Below are 27,952 nucleotides of genomic sequence, written 5' to 3'. Positions count from 1 at the left end.
GGGGGAGCTGGCAGGAATCAGAATTAGAACTCTCCTGAAAGGTTTCATCAATCTATACAAGTCTCCCACACTGATCTTACTTTCTACATGGCATAGGGTAGATTCAGGTGACTTCAAGACTCATATGAGAGCGAAGCTATACCACCAGTGAGATTGAGGAGAGAAACTCTGAGTGATCCATGTGCAACTTTTACTGTCATCCTCCACACACAGTTCTTGGAGGTAAAGTAAAGGGACCCCTGACCATTAGGTCGAGTCGTGACCGACTCTGGGGTTGCAGCACTCATCTCGCTTTATTGGCCGAGGGAGCCAGCGTACAGCTTCCGGGTCATGTGGCCAGCATGACTAAGCCGCTTCTGGTGAACCAGAGCAGTGCATGGAAATGCCGTTTACCTTACCGCCGGAGCGGTACCTATTAATCTACTTGCACTTTGATGTGCTTTTGAACTGCTAGGTTGGCAGGAGAGAATAAATAGCCCCTATGCAGTGAATATGGTTCCAAACAAACAAACACATAGATTTGCAGCTGTAATCACGTGTTTGATGGTAACTTATGACGCTACAGACAAGTCTTTATTTATTAAGGTATTCATATTCCACCCTATGATGAAATCAAATTCAAAGCAGCCTACAAATAAAATACGGTAGTCATTTGATTAATTGCAAGCTTAAAATGTCAACCAACCAAAGTTCAATGGCCTCTGAAGATTTAAGACAGGTTATGATACAGCATTAACTTGTATCCTAGACAGAGCCACATAACATCCAATATCAAAACTGGTGAATATTTGGTGAATATCAAAACTTGATGTTCTGTGTATCTATCCAAATTAATGATGTGATGTGATCAGCAGTGATCTGCTGGTCACCCTTCAATCTGAGTGTCACATTCTGAAAATTATCAAGGAAGCATAGTACTGTATTCAGGCCCTGTATACCTGGTTGGGTGTAAAAGTCAAGTGCAATAATGCATAAAATAGGGGTAGTGACAAAGTCTGTGTTAGATGTTGAACCTGAAACATTGCTTTAAGACCTGTAGCAGTTTGCATTATGCAGGGGGGGTGTGTAGGTGTGTGTGTGTGTTCCTAGCATATATAATAGCAAAGGTGAAGAAGAAAAAACCTGCCTTAATTATATTTTTCCAAGTTTCTTCTCATTTGGATACAGTTATAAACTGCCACATATTTACAAAATATACTGTCATCTCAACAAAAAAAGTTGGGAAAATTATGCTTGCAAGAAAACTGCAGTCAGAGTTTTCACTTTTAACATACTAACACAGTGATCAAGATGGTTGACACATAACATTAAACTGAACAGGTTGAGTTTGGTAGAGCATGAGACTCTTAATCTCAGAGTTGTGGGTTTGAGCCCCAAGTTGGTTGAGAGATTTCTGCATTGCAGAGGGTCGAACTAGACGACCCTTGTGGTCCCTTCCAACTCTACAAATCTATGATTCTGCGAACTTGTGTTTAACATGTGCAAATTCTTTGCTCCTCTCCAGCTCCTGGATGCACTGCGTGCGGCAGAAACAAAACCATAAACAAGGCAGAGTCTGGTGGGCCATGTCATGAGGAGCAGGCCCCTGGTTTTGTTTCTCTCCAAACAAACCACAAAGAGGGGCCAAGGTTTCTTCTTGGCCAGCCTATCGTTGTTTGGAGAGAAACGAACCCCGAGCCCACAAAAGCTCGGGTTTGCACATGAGGCCCAACACTAGCTTGTTTCCTCTGACCACAAAGCACAGGAAAGAGCTGAGCGGGGAGCAAAACACCTGCATGTGTTAAAACTATGTCTTAATATTGTTTGCAAACTGGGCCACTGCCTCCTTGGCTTCTGGGTCACAGCCTCCATATTTCAAACCTTCCTTATCTGCCCAAGTCTCTAGGCCTTGTGTAACCATTTCTCCCAACAGTTCTTCCTCAATTTCTTTCCCCCTCAGATCTGTGCATCCTCCACATATGCTTTCCCTTCATATTCTTGTTTCCAAATCCACTGGGTTCTTCAGCCATGCTGATAGCTCTGTATCAAAGTAGCAACTACACACAATTTTAGAGGATTGTCATTCTTTGTCACGCCAGCCCTGAAAATGTCATTCTGAGATGGTCCTGAAAACTGGCTGGAAGCACACAAATATGAACAGAAACTAACAAAGAGTCAAACGGTGAAAATCAGGAAGAGCTAGCATTATTGAGTCAATGATCTAGAGGGGAAACACATGTGCAGCTGATACTAAAGTAGAATTAATGAGAATGAAAATCAGAGGAACAAGCAATTTCAGAAACACACCAAACAACAAAAATGCAAGCCAACGCTTCTGGATTCATTTTCCCCAGACCACATTCAGAGGGAGGGGAAACAGCTAAGGAGGAGGCCAGCACAAGGCACATTAGATCTTAGTTTGATATCAACTATAGGAACGAAGCAGCTGGGGTGGTTTTGGAACAGCACAAAGACAGGCATTATGTCACAGAAGAGGCCCCTGCATTCACTTATAGCATATGGAATAGCGCATCTGACAAAGCAAGTGAGAGGAAGGGGCCTAGTATCAAATGCTGCAGTTGCATCCCCTGATTTTTTGGTAGCTTCCCTGAACAATCTGGTGGGATGAGTAAACTTGGACACACACCCCTGCTCACTCCTAACACCACATCAAAAAGTTTTTCGAAAGTCCAAGTACACGTCTACTGGATTCAACTCTATCCATACTGATACTCTCAAAGAACTCTAATAGGTTAGTCGGGCAGCACTTATATTTGCAGGAGCCATGCTGATTCTTCTTCAGCACCATTTGTTCTTCGATATGCTTGATGGTGAGAGCTGAGCTCTCAACTGTGGCTCCTAGAAGCTGCCAGCATGCGACAGTGGCCACACCCCAGATATGGCTTCGACTGGCTGGCTAAACCAGATGAGGGTAGCCAATGGGTCTCAAACTCTCAGTGAGTTAGGGACTTCACCTGAATGCGAAGACAGGTTTTGGCAGATTGAGCAAATGAGACCAACCGTGGGTCCAATGGTCAAGAAAGCATTTTCTGCATGTGCTGTAGAGGAAAGGATGAGGCTCGTCAACCTGGGATGGTAGCCCATCTAGGAGAAGGAAACCTCTGTCCTAAGAGAAGGAAAACTCTGGTCCTAAACCTCCGCTGCCTTGTGAGATATCTTCAGGAGAAGAAAAAGCTAAGGAGTAAACCCAACACAAATCCAGAGTGGAGTCCCTAAGGCGGTTGGATGGCGTCCTGTACACCTCCTTCTGGCAACTCTTGCAGCCAAGCTGGTGCCAAATGTATTGCTCTGCTGTTCTTTAGACCACACCAGCGAGGCTGAGAGCAGGGTCTTGTCGTCTGGGCAGCCCAGGACCTCCAGACACACAGCCCAGGCTTGCGTCCTGGCAAGGTCACTTCAGTGCGGCTAACACAGTGGTTTGACTTCACCCCCGGAGGTTCACTCCATTGCCTCTTGAGAAAGACAGGCGCAAACAACAACAACAGTGCTGGATGATTTTGTGTTTAATAATGCTTTTCATATTAGTTTTCCCAGAACAGCTAAGTGATCTGTAATTTCCTGAATCTCTCCCTACTCCCCTGGTTTTTTAAAAAAATGGTATTGCAGTGGCCACTTCACAATCCCCAGGTATGGAGACTGTTATTAGGGACAAGTTACATAATTTTATTACAAGAACAGCAATTTCACATTTAGGTGGGTGCCATCTGGATCCAGGGATTTGTTAAGCTTTTGACAAGGCCTAGAATTTGTCTCCAACCACTATTTAAATTTTAAGTTTATTAAATTTATTAGAAAAGCTTTATTAAAAAAACTTGGCATCTTACAGCAATTAAAATATACAAACTATTTTTTAAAAAACTGTAACATAAATGTGTATAATAAAATGAGACAACGCTCTCTCCCCCCCAAGAATGAAAAATGATCAGGAATAGTTAATTAACATTATGCTGATATTTAAAAATCAGCCAATCACATCCCATTAAATGTGTGGGAGTAGAGTAATAGCCTGGAACCACTGTAAAGCAGTATACCCCTCCCCAACTCAGGCAATCTCTCAATAAAGATGCTACAGTAAATACTACTGAAAAGCACCAAGATCTCTCTCCTGGCACAGTTCCTTGCACATGTCACCCAGGAAAGTTTCTATACCTTAGATTCTTCCTTGCACATGTCACCCAGGAAAGAATCTCAACTCCATCTTCTGCATTGAGGATAGATGCAAAGAATTCATTCAAGCTTCTCTGCACTCACTCTTTTACTCCAATAGTTCACATTTAACTCCTTTATCACCCAAAAATCCAGCAATCTCCCCAGCTGGTTTGCTGCTTCTAATGTATTTTAAAGAGGGTTCTTAAAAAAGTTGACTTTAAGTGTCTTTACTGATGCACTGTCTCATTCTTCTTTTGCATCCCTTGTTATCAGCTTGCATTTCTTTTGCTCAAATTACTGCTCATTTTTGTTCTCATTTGGGCATTCAGCTTGTTCTACACTTTTCTTATTAGACAGCCATTCCACAGAGTGTAGCCACTTTAATTTTGTTTTTATGCTAGTTGCCTCGTTGGTGGATAAGGCGGGGTTGTGCTTAATAGCTTTCTATTTGTAAATCATAGGACACAGGGTATAAGGCCTGAATAAAACAGAAGCTGGTAGATGAAGCATATGAAAAAGCAGGGGGGGGGGTGAGCCATTTCAGCACTGAAGGCTGAGCTGGAAATAGATTACAAGCTAGAGGGCTGCAGTTGATTTACATATTTTAGTTGCATGTTGCCAGGCATACTGCATTTACTCTACACTGGATCCTCAGCACTGTGATCGATTGACTCAGATGTGAAAAACCTGAGTTATCCCTTAAATTATAAATTCAACATCCAGATTGATATTTGTTAGTTGGGCAATCAATTTTTTGCTGCTTTGCTTCCTATTTCTATTATTCAAACGTTGTCACTGCACGATTTTTCAGCCACAGGACAAAAAGCTACATTTACAAAATGAAAACGAGGGTTCTCTAAATTGGGAAAGCCTTCCCCAGTCTTCCTCTGACACAAAAGGATGGTTCAGGGACCAATATGAAATACTTTCAGAGTGAGTCAGACTAATGGATCATCTAGTCTAGCAGTCAACCCCAATTAGCATCCGGCCACAATTTATCACTCCAAACTGTCTGGAAGCCTTGATATTAGAATTCTAATTCAGGATATAACAGTGAAAAAACCTGGGATGACCACAAGGAAGGTCCATGCTCTATCATAAGCACCACATGAAAGGGTGGTGACACCACGTGTCTTCTGAGATTCACAGTTAAAGGGGGCCAAAGCATCAAGATGAGCACTCATAAATACCTTGCTTTTCAATCCAAAGTGTGTGGGAGGTGGTGGTGGTGTTGGTGGGTATGTGAAAGTAAAATACCTTATTGGAAATAGCAAAAGCAGGCCTTTGCTTTTAAAAATATGAATCCTTACAAACCTGTCAGTAAAGTATCACTCCCTAAATTATTTTACGTAGATGGCATTTGGGAGAAAAATAATGCAAACAGCTGAATCATAAGAAAACGGTGCAGTAAACAGACTCAGCTGGACTGGAACTCAAATTCAGATCAACCCCTTCAGAATTCCCAGGACAATCACAGAGGCCACAGCAAATTACCGATTACAATGCTAGCAACTGTAATGTGCGCATGATATATATCTGCCACCAAGAGAAGGCAATGCCTGACAAAATTTGCCAGGAACCGGTTGCTAGATTGGAAAGGAGAGAGCTCTGCATCTGCAAATCTGGCGACAGGCTTCTTATATTCAAGGACGTCATGTGACAGGCCTACTCTGCCTGCTTGGCCACTCCCAAAAAAGGCAAACAAAACCACTCCAGAGTGAATTCCAGCAGGGATTTCAAAGGCAGACATTGCATCAGCCAGGTGTACAGGAAGCAGCTGGGATTCAGAGTCCAAAGGGCAGCTGACCTACTGAGAGGCTCTCAGAGCAAGCTCTCTTTCTGGAATCCTGTGGGAAGGATGAGCAGGAAGGAGGAGAAATGCTTCAGAGACAGAACAGGCCGCATCTGCTTCACAAAGTCTTTGTACTAGTGCTCCGGACCTGGCTGCTCTCCCAGAGATGATGCAATCCCAAGGAACAAGGTCTGCGCCAGAGAGAAGTATTCACAGCCTATGCAGATGGCAAGTCAGCCAAGGGATCTCTGATGAAAACACGCCCCAGCCAATCCAAAGGCAGCAGCCTCCCTTCCCCACAGCTACCCCACCCCACCATTTGGTAGAGGAAGGAATCCCACATTTCATGTCATTGCCCCCGTGACTGAGGACCGGCGGAGGGAGGAACTAAGCATTTAGGCTGCCTTATGATGTTCCCCACCTCGGTCTGTCTGAGGAGGAAGGGAAGGAATAAAAACGCACGCAATATGGGGTGGGAAATACCCAGATCCTTTCCTAACACCCTAACTATAAGCACAGGGCTCTCTCCAATCACTTCCTTGTCAGTACAAGTCTAAACTCCCCAAACACGTACACAGCAGCTCTGCTGTGACTGGCTGCCTTGGCCCTACTCTCAGAAACCATGCAGAGACACAGCACTGGGAACCATGGCAACACGACACAGTGCAGCAATTATGGAGCCGTGGCAGCTACTCTATACTTAAGGTTCAGCCCCTACCTCCATTATAAACCTGATTTTATTCCTCCCTCCCCTTAAAAGTTACCAGCAAATGATCCTGCAGACCGATCAAACTGATCGTATATGTTTTGCAGGCTGCTGCCATGGGGGTGGGGAGAGGGCAGGGAGGGTGGAACAGTAAAACTAGAAACCGTTTGGAAAATTTCAGTACAGAGAAGTGGGATCAGCTACTTAACACAAACTCCCTCTCCCTCCTGCACTCTCTCTCTTCATCTTGCAGGGTCTGACATGTTGTTAGAAGCACTCATAACAAAATGTAAGCTTGATGGTGCTGGTATGATTCAGGAGCCGCAGAATGAGTCCATAGGCTGCCAAATGGACATTTAACCCTTTTCTGGGCACTCCTAAACAGGTTTACATCATCACTCACATGATTTTGGGGGTCAACGTTCTAAGAACCATCAGTAAGTAAGTACCATGTAACAGCACAACTGGGAGGTGAATGGGTAGCTATATTCACTATAGAGAAGTTAGGACTGCATGTTGGTGAGTTACTCTGCTGTAAAGCTATGTTAATGGCTTGTGCACATCTGCATAGGCCTTGCACCCAGCTTGCTGCAGTATCTTTGGGAGAAATTAACTTTTTCTGGGGTCAAAATAAGCCTAAATGAGGCTCCATTTTAAAGTTGCTTAGCCCCTCCTACACACGAATGCTAAGAGGCACTGAAGTCCAAGTATTCCAAATCCTCCTTAATTGGAACCCAGGTTTCTCACACAATCTACATACAATGTGAGTGGGCAGAAGATAGATCCCACATAAATTAGGCTGCTAAAATGAAGAAAGCTAAGCAGGGCTTCTGTGTGAAAGGACTGTGAACTCAGTTCAGCTCTGGTACTGAAAATCAATTCCTAGACTCAAAATATGCTCACAGGCAGTCTGTTTTCTACTTCTAATTCTATGTCTTTTGCGCCTGGCTCTGGCTGGTAGATCTTGGGGTTCTTGTAAAATAACAAGGATAAAATCCACCCACCACTGAGCAACAAGGCCATGCATATACAGGTAAGAAGCTCCAGGGAGTGGTACAAGCCATGTGTGGGAATGCAAAAGGCTGGGTCCTTAAACTGGTTTAATGTAAAGCAGTAACAAGCAGAGACCTGCCCAAAAATTATGTCTCTGGAGTCAGACATAGACCTCCACTGTAGCAGCACTATGCAGACTACTGAACGTTTCCAAGTCCAAAGAAGCTCTGAAGTCTTTTTGGCCATTTAGTAGGCTCAAAATCATGCCAACAAAAACTTTACAAGCCAAAGCTGCAGTGGGCACCAAAAGGAGAAGATGTGAAAGCCTCCTTGAAAGCGCAGTGTGTGTTCCACGAGTAACAAACACTCCTATGAGCTGCTGGCCACAAAAGCGATTCCTATGGTGCCAGGTGCCACTGACCTCTTCAGGTGTTTATTAGTGTCAGTTTTTCACAGAGCTGGAGGCTCTATGGTCAAGAAGAGTCACTACCTACAGGCTTCACTAAAATCAGATTTGAAAAGCCAGAACTAGCTTCCCTAAGCTGAACCAGAGAAGCTGAAATAGGCATACAGTGGAACCTCGGGTGACGTACCGTCCTCTTTACGAACGTTTCGGGTAACGAGCTCCACGAGCCTGGAAGTAGATGCCCCAGTAGCGAACTTCACCCCAGGATGCGGACGTTGTGCACCGGCGGTGCGGTGGCAGCAGGAGGCCCCATTAGCGAAAGTGTGCCTCAAGTTAAGAACGGGTTCGGGTTAAGAACGGAACTCCGGAACGAATTAAGTTCGTAACCGGAGGTACCACTGTATACACAGTATAAGGGTGGTGCAACTGTTGCAAGTACATAACTGTATAGTGTAAAAAACCATCCCCACACAACACCACTGCCATGGCTAGAACAATTCAGGAACCTTTTTAAAAAAGCTTTGGAGATCATGAAAGGATAAACACCCAGCCAGATATTCACATGAGAAAAAATGTGTCTTAAAAATGCAAAGCTTCCTGCTCCTCTCAGCGGCCCCGTCACCCAAGAAGATACCCTTCCGCCCTGGAATGAAAGTGACTAGGCCAAAAGCTGTATTAAGGGAGTAGCAGTTGGGGGGGGGGAGCAGATATTGCTACACAAAAATAATCACCTCTGCCCAGTCTTAGGTTAAAGGGCAACATTCTACACCACTCCCTATAGTCCACACACCCATACATTTTCCTCCTTGTCAATCATATTTCTGTACAATGCATACAACTAAAGACAGGCAAGTACAAGAGTTAGTAAACAGTATTATCTACATCCCATGACCCTGGAAATTTCCACTAACACTAGGATCACCAACGTCACTTTTGTTATTTCTCCTAATTTCTAAAAATGTTCCGAGGCTCAGACTTCTATGATCAGAGCAAAGGCTCTGTGTTTAGCTATTATATACTTGCAATTGCAAGGCTGGAACTGTAAGCATTTTTAAAAATAGCTATGCCTTCAAAAGAATGTCTGAATTACCTCTTTATTCTGCTTACTAGTACAGGAGCTGCACAAAACATATCACTACAGAACAGGAAAAAACACTCAGTGGTTAAAACAGAGAAAAGGAAGGCCCACTAACATGAGATCTGATTACGTTTTTTTAGCATTTGCTGACTTCTGAGGAAGCATAGAGAAGCTAACCAAAGCAGAATGCCAACTGAGCAGAGACCAATGTCCGAACTACAATGTAAAAAAAGAGGGAGAGGGATAGGCCTGGTTGCATGTGATACTTAATTTGTGAAGTTCCTTAATTGCAACATAGCTTGCTTGAGAATTCTATGACGACTTTGGGGACACAGCAACAACCATTCAAGGGAGGCTAAAGGAACAATGAACAAAAGGACTTTTGGCTTCCATCTATCAACCAAGTGAAGCCAGGTCTATTCTTACATGTCAGGAACTACATTCTTAAGGTCACAGCAGACACTGCATAAACTGGCACGTTTCAAGAAAGGGGATATGTGATCTGGATAGCAAGAGAGAGGCAGGTGATTTGTCTGAAGAGATTTGCCAGCAATGACAGATCACATGCAAGTGTGACCAGTCAATCCTGTGAACAAGGAGAAGGAATACAGAGCAGAGTTGCAGGTCTATCGGAACTATCACTAGATGAGGAGAGTAGAAAGCAAAGAAAATGTGTGAGTTGGGAGTTTGTAGGTAGCCCCAAAAAGGCTGGTTCTAGCAGACATTGTGGCATGACAAGAAGTGCCTTTCTGCCCATTCTGTGGAGATCTGAGTACGGCTTCCTGTTTGTTCACCAGTGGCCTGAGAGAAGTGCAGCAGATTCACATCTACTAGGGATTAAGCTCCACTGACGACCCTGGGACTTGCTTCTGAGTCAACGTGCACAGGACTGTAATGAACAAGTGGCAACAGCCTTAATCCAAACAAATAAGGGAACCCAAGGCAATCATTTTGAATTTAGTACTGCAAAGATAGGGCAGGTTACTATTTCTCTGTCTCAGTTTGCACTCTGGAATAAGGGAACACCTATGACTATTAACTTGCAGTGCGGGAGAAGTGCACAGACAACAACTGCTAAAGGGACTGTTCTTGACTGGTATACTACAACCTCTCACCTCAACAATGTTCTGAGCTTAACTTAAAAGCTCTAAATTTATAGCGCAGAAATATAATGTTGATACTTCCCGCTCTTCAAACTTTTTTAGGAAGCATAATTTTGGGATGTACCCCTTATTCAACATTGAAGATCAAGGCTTTCAGACATCCAGAATCTACATTTTATGCTGCTGCTGATTTCAGCATAATTATCCTATCGCAGAGAGGCTTTCCAAAAATCACAGCAACATTAACAACACTCCCTCGTTAAAATAGCATGTGCTTCACAGGTCATGGGCACGACAGACTGCAGTCAGCATTTGAAAATCGCCAGGCATATTTTGCACCCGGCTATCAGCCACTTGCGACCAATTGAAGAAGCCCTGGCACCAGGATGGCAACTGATGTCTCCACCATCTGAGGTACATGCCTGGGGATCCTTGGATCTTGACTGTTCTCACGATTTCCCCAGCCACTCTGGGCAGCTTACAGCATATATAATTTTTTTAAAACATCAGACATTAAAATTTTCGATACAGGGCTGCCTTCAGATGTCAACAATGAATTCTATCCACTGTATTTTATCTGCACAACCAGAATGAATTTCAGGAACTAAAAGTTGTATTGAAAAATACAACTTTCGAGTTGTCTGGCCCCAAAATGGCAACTAGGTTTTCTGTTTTTGTCACTTAACCCTGTTTTAAGGAGCCATTTGGTGCCTAGCTTATATATCTGAGGTTCTGTATACCTGAAGGAGCGTCTCCTCCCCCATCATTCTGCCGGACACAGAGGCCCAGCGCCGAGGGCCTTCTGGTGATTCCCTCACTGCGAGAAGTGAGGTTACAGAGAACCAGGCAGAGGGCCTTCTTGGTAGTGGCGCCTGCCCTGTGGAGTGCCCTCCCAGCAGATGTCAAGGAAATAAGCAACTATCTTATTTTTAAAAGACATCTGAAGGCAGCCCTGTTTAGGGAAGTTTTTAATGTTTAATGCTCTATTGTGTTTTTAACATTTGCTTGGGAGTCGCCCAGTGTGGCTGGGGAAACCCAGCCAGATGGGCAGAGTATAAACAAATAATAATAATAATAATAATAACAACAACAACAACAACACTGACTGAAGTACTTGTTCTGCATGCTAACCATTGCACTCTGTGTTAATCATAGTAATGACCCACTGCTTTTATCATCTTCATATTGGTGACCATATCATAATGAAGGGCTAGGGCAGTGCTGCTGCCCCTTTATGGAGACTCCCACCAAAAAAGGACAGATTCTTCATTTACACTCCCCAGTTATTGATTTCTGAAGATCTTGACCAAAGGCTTATTCTTCACAACTCTTCATCCTTATGCAAATCATTCCAAAGCAACCCCCAAGTCTGGGAGTTTTCACATACTGCATCTCTGAATTTTACTAGTTTAGTGACAACGTATTCATATATATGGTTCAAGGAGCTATATATATAAATATGGAAACAAATGTACTGAGGAAAAGCTAAGCCAGAGAAAAGGTTTCTGAACTTGCTTCTAATGAAGACCTGCCTGGCTATCCAACATTCATTCTTAACTATATTTGGTATTAGGAAGCTGCTTCCATCGCATCAGGAACTGCTTCCATTCTGCAACTCCTGCAACTGGGGCCCCAAACTCACTGCCTCCACTGACATGTTCCATACCTAGCACACACATCCCCAACACAGCAAAATCCCTACATTAAAACAAGAGTCATATGCTCTGACTCATCTGCTTCCCTCTTTCTCTTGCAAGCAAGCAAGCAAGCAAGCGAGTAAAGACCTAAGAAGAAAACCTAACTTTCTAGAGTCCCAGGTAAGCAGATTTTACCAGAGTTCTTTGCTGTATTCTAAAGGGAGACATTTTGCTGCCTAGAATCAGTGCTCTCTTCCAGGGGAGAAAGGGAGCTGCAACACTGCTAGACAGAGTTCAGCTGCTGCAACGCAGCTGCTACTTGTAGAAAAGGCTACGGATTTCCTCTCCTGCCTCCAAAACCAGCAGATTCTACTACTAATCTACTTCCCTACATTCTCAGACATAGTCTCATTAACTGTTTCCTCAGCCAGTCGCAATATGCAAGAGGATCTCCAATCTGTAATAATCAACATCTTTAGCTTACATAGAAGTCAAATGTCCTACTTCAGCTTAGCCGTTGCAGAAAACTGAAGGATTCTTAACACCTAAGCTCACATGATTTTTCCTGGAGCAAGGGTTTACACAATGTTGGAAGAGTCAGACAGGTTTTCAATGATCATGTCGTGGGAAATTATGAAGCTCTTACAGATATCCCGGTAGTTTTCTGCTACAAACTACCTGCCCTGTCTGGAACTCGCAACAGTTCATTCTAGTGGTCTGCAACATCAACACAATTAGCAGGCTGGTTCACTTACAACCGTATCAGTGCAGAGGCCCTTTCAGAATGCTCAGAAAACTTTAAGAGTGACTTTTGACCAAGAGCAGGATCCCAGCATTTATGGGGTGAAAGGAAACAAACCCAAGAGATATAAACCAAGCTAGTAAATGCAACACTTCAAAATCCCATTCCTGAAAGTAAATGGACAATAGATGTAGATCAGATTCACCCTAACAAGTCTGTACTGAATGTGCAATATCTTCCAGTCCTCAGGCCTGGTCCTTATGGTTTCTTGCTGCCGACATGTGTCAGTGAACCAAGAAAACTAACTTTAAGAAATTAGGAGTTAAGCAGAACAGACACTAATTAAATATAAAGGTAATAGGACTGCAAAATAGGGTTTTCCTCCCTCTGAATGTGTGTAGCTAGATATAACTATCCTTCAAAAGCCAATGAATGTTCCCAGTGAAACAGACCCCTGTGCCCAAATTCTCACGTTCCAATAAAGGTGCCAGAGGATTATCTTCTTTTCTGTTATGAACTACTATTCTGAAAGATGCAGTCTGGTTAACTGTGCAACTAGCATTTAAAAGGAGGGAAAGCACTTTTAAGGTATTACAGGTTATAACTGAAGACTAGGGATGGACTGAATATGGTACAGAGCTGTTAAACGCCTGACTTTACTGGAGAAACCTTCATGCCCCAGCATGCTATAAGCGTTAAGGTGGAGTGCAGCATGTTGGGATTTGTAGTGTATACTAGCCAGCAATGCATACTTAAAACAAGCTACTGCAGATCCACCTCTGACAAGTTTTCAGTGCAACCACCCCTCTGACTGGACTTTGATAAAATTTACCAGGCTAAAGATATATTACATTATCTTTTTAATGTCTACGTGGGAAATCTATGGCCCTCCAGCTGTTTTGGGGACGACAGGTCTCATAATTCCTGACCATTAGCCATTCCGGCTCATGTCCAACATGTGGAAGGTTCCCCATTCTTGATATAGGACAGATGTTCTAGCCTCACATTCTCTCCAGTTTCACAGATCCCCCCCCCACATATAAAGATGTACAGTCAGATCACAAATAGCAAGTCACTGAAGAGTGACTTATCTTCAGAATTTGTTAGCAAGCCACTGAAAGAATACACCACAAAAATACTATTCATAGTCCGTATTTAATTAGAGTAAGGGGCAGTTTTGAGGTAAACAAATTCCAAACAGTATTTTACTTTCACTTTAGTAGTATTGGACACACACAGCATGAGACACTGAGCCCACCCAAAGTAAGGTCTGACACCACAAAATCGCAAAAGGAAGAAAATACTATCCCCATTTCACAGAAATAAGACTTTTCCAGAAAGGTGAAGCTAACAAAGCTGGGAAATGACCCAAATTTACTAAAAGATCAACAGAAAAACCTACCTAAAAAAACAACAAAAGTTTTCAGCACACAAGAGAATTCTAGTTTTTAAAACTACTGACTATCAACTGATGTAGTTCAACTAGTACAAATCTGTGCACAAAAGATTATTTCTATTTTATCAAACCTATTTCAGTCATAGGTTAAGTCAATTAAGAACAGATTGAAGCTAATCCGAAATAAGCTACTCTTAACACCAAAGTAAGTGTCCAGTCAAGGTTGGCATCACTTAAAACCAGTACAAGTAATATTATGAATTTTAGGTTTCAATTCCAACCCAACTTACCTGGGTGGGAATAAGCTCCTTGAACTCAATAGGATTTACTTCTGAGTAGATATAGTTAGAATTGTGCTGTAAGGTACTAAGTACAGTATCAAGAAATGAGGCCCATCACTGCTGCCCCATCTCCAACTGTCCTCTTAACAATCATAATTGCCGCTGAAACACATTTGATGTGAAAATATCAGGAAGGTATATGGCAACTCCCATGACGACACATTCTACAGACTTTCAACATGCATTCAAGCAGACCTGGGAACACAACTCAAGTTTATCTCCAGATGCAAGCTTGACCTCGGCTGTAACACACAACGACAGACAGGTCACAGGGCACCCTAGGAGTCCCAAAAAATATATTTTAAAAAATGGAAGATACATTCAAACCACTGGAGGGTTCTCACAACTCTCCACTTCACTCCATGAAAATGTTTCAAAACTAACTATGTAATTTAGCCCACAAGCAATCAGGGGGAGCAGCATTTATTCTACAGCAGGCATAGGCAAACTTGGCCCTCCAGATGTTTTGGGACTACAACTCCCATCATCCCTAGCTAACAGGACCAGTGATCAGGGATGATGGGAATTGTAGTCCCAAAACATCTGGAGGGCCGAGTTTGCCTATGCCTGTTCTACAGCATTTATTAAAAGCAAGTGCCTACAGCAATATACATTGCAGTTCAACTGATGCAACAAAGAACTTAGACCCCAGTAACCTTCAGTAAGCCACAACCTCTCTACTTTATATCCCAAACCACAAGAGATTCATGAACTATGCCATAGGGTTGAAGGGCTATTTAAAACAAAGCAATGATGATAGGGATCATTCAAGTACATCAGGCATCTAGGGGAAGAGCAGAAGTAACACAGATGTGACAATTTGTGACAAGGAACAAATTGAAACTAACTGAAATGTGATACCACTCATCCACTTATGTCTCAAAAACAATAATTTAATACCTGGTGCTGGTACATATATTCTCTTGTCTCTGCCCCCGCTCCACACAACACATCCCACTTGATTTATACACAGTAAAGGAAGTTATACACTGGTCTATAGCATTAGTATTACTAGTACTAATCAGCAACAGTACTAATAGTATTAGTAAATTAGTCCTGGACTATAGTTTGCAGGAAGTATAAATAAGAATAAAACTGACAATGGAGGTTAAAGGTGTAGTTTCCTTCTCGCCCCTCTAAAAACGACCTACTTTCCGGACAATCTTCTAGCCTGCCATAGGTCTACAGCATAGGACACAAATCTAGATAACATATGACTTTTCAAATGTTATCAGATTAGGTAACCTAGAAATGAATTTTGTTTCCCAGTAATGAGGAACTCATGCTATGAAATTTCAGAAACGTTCTTGTGACCTGCATCTCAGGAGTGGTCTACATGGCTAGGAGCATTCTTCATGCCACACTTTCTGTGTTATATGGCTCGAAACATCCATTTTCTAGCCCAGGTTTAGCTGACAATTTTGTCATGGCATAGGATGCAACAGAATCTAACTGACACACCTTGAGGTCCATGGGCCCTGAAGGACTAACAAGAGTAAACTTGTCTGCATCAAACAACAACAGCAACTACAGCTTTAAACATGAGGTGTTGCTTTTAGCCACACTTGCATAATTTCCTAAAGTTGCATTCAACTAGCAACTTGTCAGTGCTTCATTTCACTCTTTCAATCCAGAGTGAGAAAGGCATTAAGATTTTTAAAACATTTCAGAAGAAGAAATGCTTCCGCAGCTTTCACATGGCTTTCCATGCTCTTCAGCGAATTTCATATCTGGGGCTATAGTATGAATGCACAAAAGCCTCCACTATATAATACATTGCCAAAAGAAACTCTTTTAGTGGTAAACAAGTTAATCTGAGCATTATAAACTGATTGAGCATGCTATAAAAGCACTGACTAAGATTCCTAGCAACGTACTCAAGTCCTATCCCCTAAGCAGAGTCCAGTAGGACAAAAGTAACTGTTGAATACTGTCAGTGTGGAAAAGGGAAGGAATCCTCCATAGTTAGGAAAGTGTCAAACTTCCACCCCTGGTTTTGTTTAGCCAGAAGGTAAAAAAGAAAGAAAGAGCTGTGTTTTTCAATCCATGTGTATGTACAGAAGTACACGTTTCTCAGTTCCTCCAGATAAAATGGATCAGGCCTAGTGAAATGTCATTAAAGTTTTTTTCCAAATTTTCCCCAGCTATGATGGCTTGTAAGCACTCACTAACTGTTTGCAATCCATATGCTAGAAGCGACTGCCATTCCTTTGGGATACTGAAATACCTCAGAAACAGAGAAATCCCTACTCTACTATGATTCTAACAAACAAGCAGTAAAGTAGAAGGAGATGTAGATGGATAGATAGATGAAAAATATTCTTCTTTGAAAATGCACTACCACCACATAAGTCCCATTTTGTTCTCTGAAAGAGATTTGTTAAACCAGCTGTTAGAATAACTGAAAAGCCTGATATTTGCTAATTATAGTATTCAAGACTGGGTTCTTAATTTTAAAAGATTCAAGCACAACATTTAGGCTACCCCTTATCATTTATCTGGGATAGGACATCAGTGCAGCAAGAACCCTGATAATCCAGGCTCACAAAAAAGAGTGAAGAACATAGCAAGACTGTAAAAACTTACATTGCCTAACTTTCTATTTTTAAAAGTCACACAAATTAGATGTACAGGAAGTGAGACTATAAGCGACTGTTTTTGTCTTCAGCAGGGATGCCCCCAAAATAAATGAATTCCAGAACTTCTGATCAAGGAATCCATTCAAGTACCTCTTCTGCATTAGTGTAGTCCCACTGTCCATCAGAGAAAACTGCTCCAGAATTGCCCCTAATATGAGTAAAATTTGCCAGGGCAATGACTAACTTTTCAATTTCTCAAACCCTATGTATTTATTTTCAATTGTCAATACTTGAAAGCCAGTTCCTTATCTGTTAGCCATTATTCAACCTGAGTAGCCAACCTTTATCAATTTCATTCAGTTCCTCCACCTTACGGGATAAGCTCTTTGCTAACACCATTCCAATTAAAGCCATTTGTTCAATACCGGTTTCTATTGCCCTTATGTTTTCTACAAGTCAACATCCCCACAAAACTGCATTGTTGTAGTGTTATTCCAGTCTGGCTTAAGGGACCAAAATGTGTGCTACCTAACATACAAAGGGCACCAAGCATCTTAATGTAGGCAACCACACCAGTGTGACTTACAAACTGAAATTCCATTTGATAAAAGGTGTGAGATTGGGGACAAAAGTGCAATTCCATGGATCTTGACTGTTTCACACACTTAATACCACATCCTATAAAATTCTATCAGTTATATTTTAACCGCACAATCATAATGAATTTCAGGAACCAAAATGCTTTTTCTGTGCAGCCTGATCAGGAACAGTGAACAACATTAAAGTTAATTGTTGTAGCTTGTCTTCACCTACCCCACCCCCTGCCCTGCTCACAGTTGTGAAGACTACAGTATTCTTACATCATGAATGGTCCACGTCACCATTAAGAAAAAGAAGTAGAAATAGGTCAATATATATGTGGACTGTTCCTGGATAAAGTTCTCAAAGTTCTTAACCTAGCTTAAGGCTGTAATCTGTACAAGCCAGATATTTAACTAATAATCAATCACGGTCAGTCCATCATTTGAAAAACAAGACTTTAGAGCAGGGGTGTCAAACTCAAATTCACCGGGGGCCGCATCAGCAGTTTGGTCACCCTCAAAGGGCTGGTTCGAGTTCGAGTGTCTTCAAAGCCCATGACACCTTTAACAGCTGGATTAAGTAATGCAAAGCTTCTGGCTCATGGAACACTACACCTTGATTTCATTTGAATACATATATGAACATAAAAATTGTTTCCTGCTTGGCTTGGTGTTTAAGTTACACAAGATGTGCAGGTTTTAATTTTTCTCATTCCCCAATTTTTAATCGAGCATTTGTTTGGATTTCCCCCCCTTTGCTACCTACCCTAAACCTTTGAGGAGGGTGGGAACTGATGGCCGGACCCTGTAATAACATTGAGGGAAAAATTGCATGATGTGTAAATACCCTAAAAAATAAACCAATTCCTTATCAGCTTTCCCCCCATATATAAATTTTTGCAACGCACACCCTGCGGAAGCCGCGCCTGACGTTATTTACAAAACATGCACTTGCGTATCGAATTTGCTTTTGAATCACGAATCCCCAGAGGCGGAGGATGCTGTTCATTGGGCAGCGCGGAAACGCGCCTAAAGAAATAAATAAAGAAAAGCAAAGCAAAAGCACGCCGCCCCGAGTATTCACAGGGCGCGCTCCCGAAACACAAGCGCGCTCTCGGTCTCCCTCTCTCCAACGCACGCGAAGCCGGCTCTGCCCTTCTCCGCGTTCCACCTCGCGCAGGCGCGCTGCACTCCCGCCAGGACTTATTTCACCCCGGCGAGCCCGAAAAGAAGTTGCGAGCAGCAGCAGCGGCCTCCCATATCCAACCCCGCCCTCGCCGTGTCAAATAAGTCTCAGCTAGGTAGCTGGAGGAGGGGGAGGCCTGCGCCTGCCCCTGCGCAGAAGGGACCCGAGGCGCCCTGCGCGCGCACCGCAGCCCAAGCTTCCCTCACAGATATATATATAGACCAGACTACACGGGCCACATGACGAGGTCTGGCGGGCCGGATTCGGCCCGCGGGCCTTGTGTTTGACACCCGTGCTTTAGAGCCATCTTATCCCAAAATAGCAACTAGACATTCAGTTTTGGCGACTGCAACATTGGTTTAATGAGCCATTTGCCCCCTAGCTTATAAATCTGAGTTTCTAACAACAATTCTGATGTGACCAAATAATGTTCTGAATGAGAAAAGAAATGGCCCTACGAAAGGGGCATCAAACACAAGTAGGTTGAAAGGCCCAGCGGATACTCAGAAGCCACATGCTCCCTGGCATGTTCCTTAATATACTTAAGCTTCTAATTTAGAAGGAAGGGAGCACAGAGTTGACTGATAACAGGGTATCCCAGCCTTGAAAACAGTTTAATATTTTCTGTGGAATACAGAAGAGGAGCTCCAGGCCACGTTGAAGGCCAATGAAGGATCTCACTACAATTAATTCTGTTTGTGTCCTGAATGGAACATGCAGCCATTAGCTCCATTTCAGTGGTATTCAGAAATGAAATTCAAGTGAATACTAAAGATCTTTGGGCACTGCTCACTGACAAGCTCAAGGGTCTACTGCAGTTGCTTTGGAGCAGAGAACAGGTGGCACACATTTTTGCCTTTATCTGCTGTTCTTTGTATTGCTTTACTTCTGTTTTTACAACCAGTTAGGAAGCTATCATCAAACTGCTTACTCTGAAGTATTATTTCCAAATGAGCTCAACAGAATCACTCTAAAAGCCACTTCAAGGTTTACAGTGGTCTTCAGTATCATAGCTAAAATTAATAGAAAAGCACTGTAAAGTTGTTGTTTTTTTAAAAAAATGTAGCATCTGAGTCAAGCATTTTCTAGCAAAAACGTTCATTTTCCTAGAACCAGCTAATACCCTTGACACTCAAGACGCAGAAACATCAAGAATTCTATCAGGATTCCTCCAACTGTGTGAGGGGAAAACACCAGCATGTATGGTTATTAGGGCTCCTAACATTTTGGGTCTCAGGAATATGAGTTATTTTTTCAGTTTTACAAATTCTCATATTTGAAAATGATCCTGAACAGTATGGTATATTTGAAATTAGAAATATTTCAAATATACCATACTGTTCAGGATCATTTTCAATATGAGAATCATTTGTACTCAGTCACTGTAGGATAACACTGCCTAGCACAGCAATACAAATATCTTTCTTCATAACAGAAATCTGCCAAAATGAGTTGCAGCCTAGACTTATGTGTTAAAGCAGCTCTGCAGGTTTAAAAAACCACTTTTTAATATGAAGACCCTGCAGCTTGTTTTTGCATTAATGTCATATTATGAAACCAGGATGCAATTTTAAAGTGTCGTCTTTTTCAGTATAAACCATCACAAATGCCACCCTTTAATGTAGGCAAATCATGCCAGATTCTTCTGGTGTTTAAAGAACATTTTCAAGGGTGTTCAACATCTATTCCAGGGGTTCTCAAAACCACAATCTTAACAGCCTCCACCAAAACCAACCAAATCAGAGATTTAGCAAGCATAATCACTTAAGTCCTAGACAAATGGATCAAATCATGGTTGAGGGGCACACATGATGTGTAAACATATAATAGCACTTGCAAGGAAAGCTCCCCTCCTCCTCCATATTGTCAGTTATGGATATTAGGCAACTGCCCATGTCTTACCAACCAGAGGAGGGCACCTCAACACTCTGCTCCCTGACAGATCCAGCACACAAGACAATGTCAAGGAGGAGCTCCGTCTTCCCCTTACAACTGCCAGTGTCTCCTTAAGAAAGCCTGCAGCACAGTGTTTAACCATGGGATTAGACTATGGTGACTGTAAGACTTCAAGAAGCAAGTATATTAAAGCACCACAATACTTAAGCAGGAGCAGATATTTATAAGCACCAGAAATAGACCACTGTTGTATTATACGGGGAACAGTGTACTTGTTGTAAACCTGCCTCAAGCAGTTCCATGTGTGCTTTGCCCAGGTACCTAGCTGGAAGGAGCCATTCTTTCACATGGGCTCTGCTGCCACTTGCAAAATGTGTCATATTTTGACTGCACTCTGTGAATGGAAAATCCTCTCAGCGCTAGGAGGCTAGTGTCTGCTGTACACACCCATTGCACAAAGCAGAAATTCCTGTCAATAAGGCAAATGGGGCCCAGGCAATGTAAGGGGAGGAAAGAGACCTACAGACAATAAGCAAAGCATCTGGCTCTCTGATTTACTGGAAGGGAAGCTAAAGTCAGACAAACTGTAATCACAGTGCTGCATCTCCCACTTCAGAAAGATCAGATCAATTCTCGCAATTGCAAAGGAGACAGACATCCCTGGATATTCAGGCCAAATCCTAAAAGCAGTCCCAAAGACTGTGACAGCGATGGGTGAAAACTCAATTTGCATCATCCTAGTTGAAAGCTTGCATGCCCCAGAAAGAAGAGTCCCCTCTCAGTGCATGAACCAGCCATCTCCTAAGTGCAGCACTAATGGAGGTTGTGCTGCTGTCCTTCCCTGGAGACAGCAGCCAACACTACTGAAGCTTCTCACGTAGCAACCAGAGCTCCAGAGCCAACATTAGCTGCTTGTCAACGCTCTGAACGTTCACCCACAGGATCCAAAGCAAAGCAACAACCTCGGTCACCTCTGCGCTGCAAGACATAGCTAGCAAAACCGACTTCCTGGGCCAGCTGGAGGGGGGGAGGGGGCAGACTGCCTGATGTCACCTTCATAGGTGAAAAGGGAGAGTCCTGAACGCCATTAAGGAAGTAGTCCGTCTTTGTCTAGTCTGTAGCCTATATCCTCAAGTGTCGACAGCTCATTTGGAAAACATTTTTGCAATCAGGCCTATGTCTTCACTGCCAAAAATCATGGGTTTTGAGGCCATGGCCCCATCCCCCTACAATACAAAACCAATTCATTGTGCTGCCCACAGCCTCTGCCTGAGTGAGCCTTAAATACTCCAATTACATAATGGGCCAGGGAGAGAAACTGCAGGAGGCCACACTGCAAGGGCCATTATCTCCTTAAAGTAACACCAACCTCAGCAAAAGGAATCCCAGTAGCATATTTTGTTCCATTCTGCAAAAATCTCCCTGAACATAGGAGCTGCTGCCTGAAGTACAGGAGACCCCACTGGTTAACTGCAGAGACCAAACCCTCTCTCAGCTAGGTAGTTCACAAGGAAGAAGCTCCTGACATTCTCTAACCTCACCAACCACTTCCCAGATTACTAAACAAACCATTCCCCAGAACTGTAAAAAGGATTTTTGTCTCAGTTCAAGGCAGCTCTTTTTCAAGTAGCAGGCCACTGGCACCCCAAGGACAAGCTGCTAAAGACAAGAGTGGGGGGAGACTGTGACGACCTTGCCCACAGCACTATTATTGTGTTTACAAGGGGCTGCGTTACCAATTAAGACGCAGAGATCAATGCAAGAAAACCGAAAAAAAGTACCCTGATACGAGCACACACGTCAGACAATGAAAAAGTTGGGGGAGGGGGTCCATACTGCAGCCTCCAGCAGCAGGCAAGGGAAAAGGAGAAGAGGATTATTCAAGTGCACCACCATCGCCACACAAGCACCATGAGAAAGCAGAAAATGCAGGTCAAACACCTCCTCCCCCGTTGCCTGAAGGAGCCAGCAAGTCAGAAGCAGACAGCCGAGGAAAGGGAGGGGGCGGGAAGGAGCAGCAGCAGCAGCAGCAGCTCAGGGGAAGCTGCTCCAGCACATGGAGGAGGAGGGGTGGAAGCAGAGGGGAGGCAATGGTGAACTCACAGAGGAGCACAGACGGGCGGTCGCACGCACACACACACCCTTTCCTGGCAAACAGCTGCTTTGAAGTGGAAGCCATCGTCCCAGAAAGGGATTTTCCCACATTCTCACAGTAGGCTTTCCACAGAAGATTGGACCGGCTACTTCCCCACCTCCAGCACGACCCTGCTCCACACACACACGCACACATACACACTGCACCGAGAGAACCCTGCCTGGGAATCCGAAACAGGAATGAATTCAGAGGTTCCTTCAAACCACCACCCCTCCCCCACCACCCATTCTCTCCCTCTCACAACACACACACACACACACAGGCCACTCTCCCTCCCACCCCTTCCAGGACCAGACACGCAGGTTCGCCATGACGCCCCCGCTCTTTCCTCCAGCGCCTGGCACCAGGCAAGCTCACCCGCACCCCCCACGGCGAGGAAGGTGGGGGATGGGTGGGAGCGAAATGGAAAACAGTCCCACCGCCTGCCCTCCCTGCGGGAAGACCTCGGCGGGGATTCCCACTCATGGACGCACCCCCAATCTCACACACACACAAAACACACTCACAGACACACACAAAAAAGGGAGGTATATAGATATATATATGCACACACCTATGCATCTTTGGAGGTATCTGGATGTAAAGAGAGGGGTGCGTGTGAATGTATGTAGATATAGATAGATAGATAGATAGATAGATAGATATGCACACACGTATATGTATACACATTCACACGCACTCCTCTCTCCACATCCAGGTGCCTCCAAAGGTGCAGGGAAACCGGGGTGCCCAGCGCAGGCCAGGGAGTGTGACCTCTTTCTTTCCCCTCCGACATGCGGGAGAGGCTCCACTTCCCCTGGAAGAGCCAGGCTGAGGTACTTCTCCCTCTCTCGGCCCTCCCCGCCCCCCACATCCCTAAATCCCCCCACAGCAGGGCAGAGAATGCATGGAGAGAGTTCCGGGGCAGCTGGAAAGATGCGGGAGCTTGAAAGGAGGCGGTGAGAGAAGGGGCTGGAGCAGAGGAAGGAGCACCCAGAAACAAGCCCTCACCACCGCCACCTCCATAAGTTTCCCGCCCCTCCCCCTCCATGGGTCTCTTTCCCACCCACCTCCCGCCTTTTGAACGAGTGTCCCCTCTTCACCCCACACGCCCCCTTTTTCCTGCTCTTCATTTGCCTTGGCTGACCTGTCCGGCCCGTTGCCCGGGCCCCCGGCACTAGGCCCTGCTGGGCGCCACGGTGTTTCCTAGGCGGCAGGCGGGACCGAGAGCTCAAGCTCCACAGAGCAGCGGCCGCGGCCCCTCCCCCTCCGCGGCACCAGCGAACAGCCAACAGCTCCTCCTCAGCAGGCCGGGCGGAAACGGCACTGAGCGCACGGGGATTCCCAGCGCTGGCGCCAGGGGCGCCCCAGCCACGCCCACCGGCCCCACTCATTGGCCGGCTTTTCCGCGCGATCTCCACCCCCTCCGCTCTTCCTCCCGCCCCCGCCTCTCCCGACTCCTATTGGGCCCCTTCTCTTAGGGCCGGCGGTCGCCCCCATCCCGTCCCCCTGTAAGCCCCAGCGGCCCCAGCCGCCGCCAACTTCGCAGAGGTGCTGCGCTATTGGTTGTTGGAAACGCCACTCTGCTTCGCGTCAGCCTCGGCAAAGGCTATAAAAGCAAGCGCGGCAGCTTTGCTCAGCTCAGAGCAGTGCGGGTGCGGTGGGCGGATGGATGGATGGATGGGGAGGATAGAACGAGAGGAAGAGAAGCTGTTCAGGGCAGTTCGGCTGCTGCCCGCGCCTCTGCGCACGTGGGTCTGCTGCTCTACGTGCTCAAGGGCGAGGCAATCTTCCGATTGGCTCGTCTTTAGCCAGTCCCACGTGGGGTTAAGTGCTGCTTGGGGACACGTGGCATGGGAGCGGGGGGGGGGAGGGGCCGGGCTCAGCGCTGGCTCCGGAGGGCGCTTCTGTGCATGCGCGCCGAAGAACCGGTCTGGGAGGAAGAGCTGGCTGCAACACGGCGCATGCACCCTCCTCCTGGGTGGCTGGGCTGCAGGCGGGCGGGGGTGACTGCAGGGGAGATTCGCGCCAGGAAAGGGGGTGTGTGCTAGGCTGGAAGCGCTCTCGTTACTTAGGGCAGGTTAGGGCTCGCGCTGCTGCAGGATGTAATGCGGGCTTTGCCAATAAGCCCTATTGTGGCGGTGGCGGCGGCGGCCCTCTCGTCTTTCCACCGTCCGCCTGCTGCCCTCCCCACGCCAGGATCGACTGTCTATGCCTGCTCTGCATCGCCTCACGCTCCCTCCCCCTCGTGATCTTGTATCCCAAGCCTATAATGCACGTATTTACTCGGGGCCCTGCCGAATTAGCCGGGATTTGTTCCCAAGTAAGCGTGCACAAGATCCAGCGGCCCTAATAATTTGTAGCTTACCCTGTCCACACACACACCCAACCCCCCCCCCCTTTTCACAGGTTGCTTTCCCTGAGAGTAGGAAATCCTCTGAGGGGAAGGGCTGGTTTTCTTCTCTATAAACATTGGCGGGGCTGTGCACACAGTAATTTCATCTGCCGCTTTCCTTGCGCAGCCTGAATTTGGGCGTACATTCCTTTTCTAACGCCCTTTCTCACAAAGCTTCGTGTTAAAAATGAGGAGCAGCACTTTTTAAAGAAAGGAGGGAACGCGTGTGGGGAGAGATCGAGACCAGTTCTGTACCAACAATGGAGTAAAAAGTGATGGTCGGAGGAGCTTCCTTTAGGTGCTCATTGCAAGTGCTCCATCACGAATAGGCCCTTTTGCCTGTTGACAATATGTTATCGCAGAATTCAGAGAAAGCCCAGTATCAAATTTTGCAGTGCATTAAAGCATATGCTGCAGTCAATGTGTTAATCATTAAGGTGCCACACAAGTCTCCATTGTTTTCGCCGCAATAGGCTAAAAGGGCTACGCCTCTGGAAAGTCAAGATAGCTATGGCAGCTCCAGAGGACTTGCCAGCCACTAAAAACAACATCAGTTAGAGTGATATAGAGGTACAAGGTTTAGAGGCTGGGGTACAAGACCAGGACTCCACATGGGCAGAGATGGAGAATCTGTGGACTTTCAGGTGCTGTGGGACAACAGCTCACCTGGTCTATGACCTTTGGCTGTGCTGGGTGAGGCTGATGAGAATACTGCCTACAACATCTGCAAGGCCACAGGTGTGGTAATATAAGCAGCACCCATCTCTGTCGGTGAGGAGTCCTGCTCTGGTACCCTAGACTCTCTGTACCTTATGTGGGTCATACTCTGATATCTATTCCTGATCCAAGATGGGCTGCTAGCCTGCTTGCATTTGAAGAGAAGCCAAGTGTGGCCCTCTGGCCATCTGAAGTGTCTTTTAAGATACATTTGCAGAATGCAGTTCCAGGAAGTCTTTTCTCAGCCACCGTCTCTCCTGTGTCTGCGTAGATTTGTCTGCCACCCCTCCCACCTTCCCCCACTATGGGAGCCAGCTAAACACAGACCTGTGTCTGCTGCAGAGCAGGAAGCTGAGCTGTGTGCACCTAAGCCTGGCAAAATTAATGAGCATGCCCCTGGCTGCAGAGTTATATTTTCATCCCTCTTTTCAGACCGGGATTGCTTCCCCAAAATGGGTCAGAGCAATTAAAACTCAGTACACAACGCCAGCGAGGGGTGCCAAACAGAAATGGCAGAGGCTCGCAAATTAAAAGGCACGTATGGGGAAGGTGCTGGTGGCAGGGGAGGAGAGATGATCTGTTTGGCGATGCCGTGTGGCTCTAGCCGAGGCTGATTCTCTTTTGCTGTAGATTGTGCTGGGACAGGGGTGGCGTAGCTATCCGGCAGCTCTGGGTTGGGTGGGCACTGAGAGAGGGCCTTAACCTTCCCTCTGCAGTTGCTGCCACTAAGGAAAGGAGATCCTGTAAGAGTCAAGGACAGGGAGAAAAAAGTGGGAACTGCGGGGATATGTTGCAATGTGGAGAACTCCAGTTTGCCAGTAGATGCACATATATGGTGTTCCATATTGCACACACACGATAGAGCAAATCCACCTTTTTGTTTCCTAGCAGGGCTGCTGTTTTTCAGAGCTACGTGACTCACAGAAAACCAGATGACTTTCCCCATGACTCTTATCTGCATGTTTGTGTGTGTGTGTGTGTGTGTGTGTGTAACTTTACCTACTAAATATCTGCTTTGTCACTCAGTGGCAAGTCCTGGCTGCGTTACCTCTAAACTCAAGATCCACAAATCCAGAGTCTTGTATTTTTAGTTCTTAGGCCTTCCAAAACTCCCTTCCCATCTCGGTATTCCCTGTCTGCGTTTGCAGGATGTAGTAACACTTAACATCGGCGCAATGGGACATGAGGCTGCCTTCCGGTAGGCTGAGATTTTGGAAGTCCCATCCCCCACTTTAAAAAGAGGAAAAAAAGGAGAAGCAGCCGCCACAACCCTGTTTCTATATCAGGCCCCATAATGCAACAGTCCAGCCTCCCTCCTCCACCAGGATGTGGAGAACAGGAAACTGGCACAGCTGCTCCCCATGTCTGTGGCAAAGCAGGGGGCAGACAGCGGCACCTGGTGGCCAAAAAGGCATTGTACACGCTGGACGATTAGGTTATTTTGAGAGCGCTGGGCTGGCCGCTGTGAAAAATACCCTTGCTCCCTGTCATCAGGCATGTTGGGTCTTCCATCAACAACTTAAATTCATATTGGGGGGTGGGGAGGTGATAGACAGCAGTCTTCACCGCCTGGTCATATGAAGCCAGAAAATTGTCTTACAATTTGTCTGCCTAGTCCGCTATTGCCAAAGTCTGGGGTGGATGGGAACACCGGAGGCCTACGAAATGTGACTACAACTGCCTTCATCCCAGACTGCTGGGTGGGTCTGAAGGGGGCTGGGGCCCACCATCCAGGTGTTAGAATTCCTGCTCCGTGATTGCAGTCATGGGAGTTATATGATGGTGTATGTTATGACTCCACAGAGCGGGAAGTGAGGGAGACAGGATGTTTGTGTTATTGTGTTCCGTGAAGTGGGACTATTGTCCTTTGTTTTTCCCCTCTTTGCTGTCCAATGCTAGAGAGAGAGGGAGCCATGTTGCAGTGCTCCGTGTGTGTTTCTATGTAAATAAAGTAGATTAGCCAAAATGCTGAGGTCTGTTACACAAGCTGCGAAGACCCTGCAGGTCCCGAAGTGTGCCGGTGTCTGTTGGCATTGGTTGCTGTGATGTTCGGGCTGAAGAAAGCTTTTGAAGCTCCCGATCGACCAGGAGGGCGAGAACATGCCAATTGGGCATGTGTCT

At 45.3% G+C, this 27,952-nt stretch overlaps 1 protein-coding gene and 2 long non-coding RNA genes across 9 annotated transcripts in view; 2 read left to right on the top strand and 1 right to left on the bottom strand.

The window, feature by feature from the left end:
- Nucleotides 1–24,048, bottom strand: part of SETD5 (SET domain containing 5) — a 65,066-nt gene extending 41,018 nt beyond the window's left edge. For 3 of the 7 annotated variants that reach the window (XM_083424612.1, XM_083424619.1, XM_083424615.1), the window contains exon 1: nucleotides 23,867–24,042. The gene's annotated coding sequence lies outside the window, so the exon portion shown is untranslated. Of the gene's footprint in view, nucleotides 1–23,866 lie in introns of all 7 variants that reach the window. The other 4 variants (XM_083424618.1, XM_083424617.1, XM_083424613.1 and 1 more) reach the window with 3 other exon arrangements.
- Nucleotides 1–27,952, top strand: part of LOC310671182 — a 361,314-nt gene that overhangs the window by 26,394 nt on the left and 306,968 nt on the right. The window lies entirely within an intron of this gene.
- Nucleotides 155–7,259, top strand: LOC310671167. Its single transcript, XR_014507851.1, has 2 exons — nucleotides 155–6,130; nucleotides 6,901–7,259. It is a non-coding gene; the product is annotated as an uncharacterized lncRNA (long non-coding RNA).

This window comes from Podarcis tiliguerta, assembly GCF_965153285.1.
Source record: "Podarcis tiliguerta genome assembly, chromosome: 2".
Lineage (NCBI taxonomy): Eukaryota > Metazoa > Chordata > Lepidosauria > Squamata > Lacertidae > Podarcis > Podarcis tiliguerta.
This window is presented reverse-complemented; position numbering and strand designations above follow the sequence as displayed.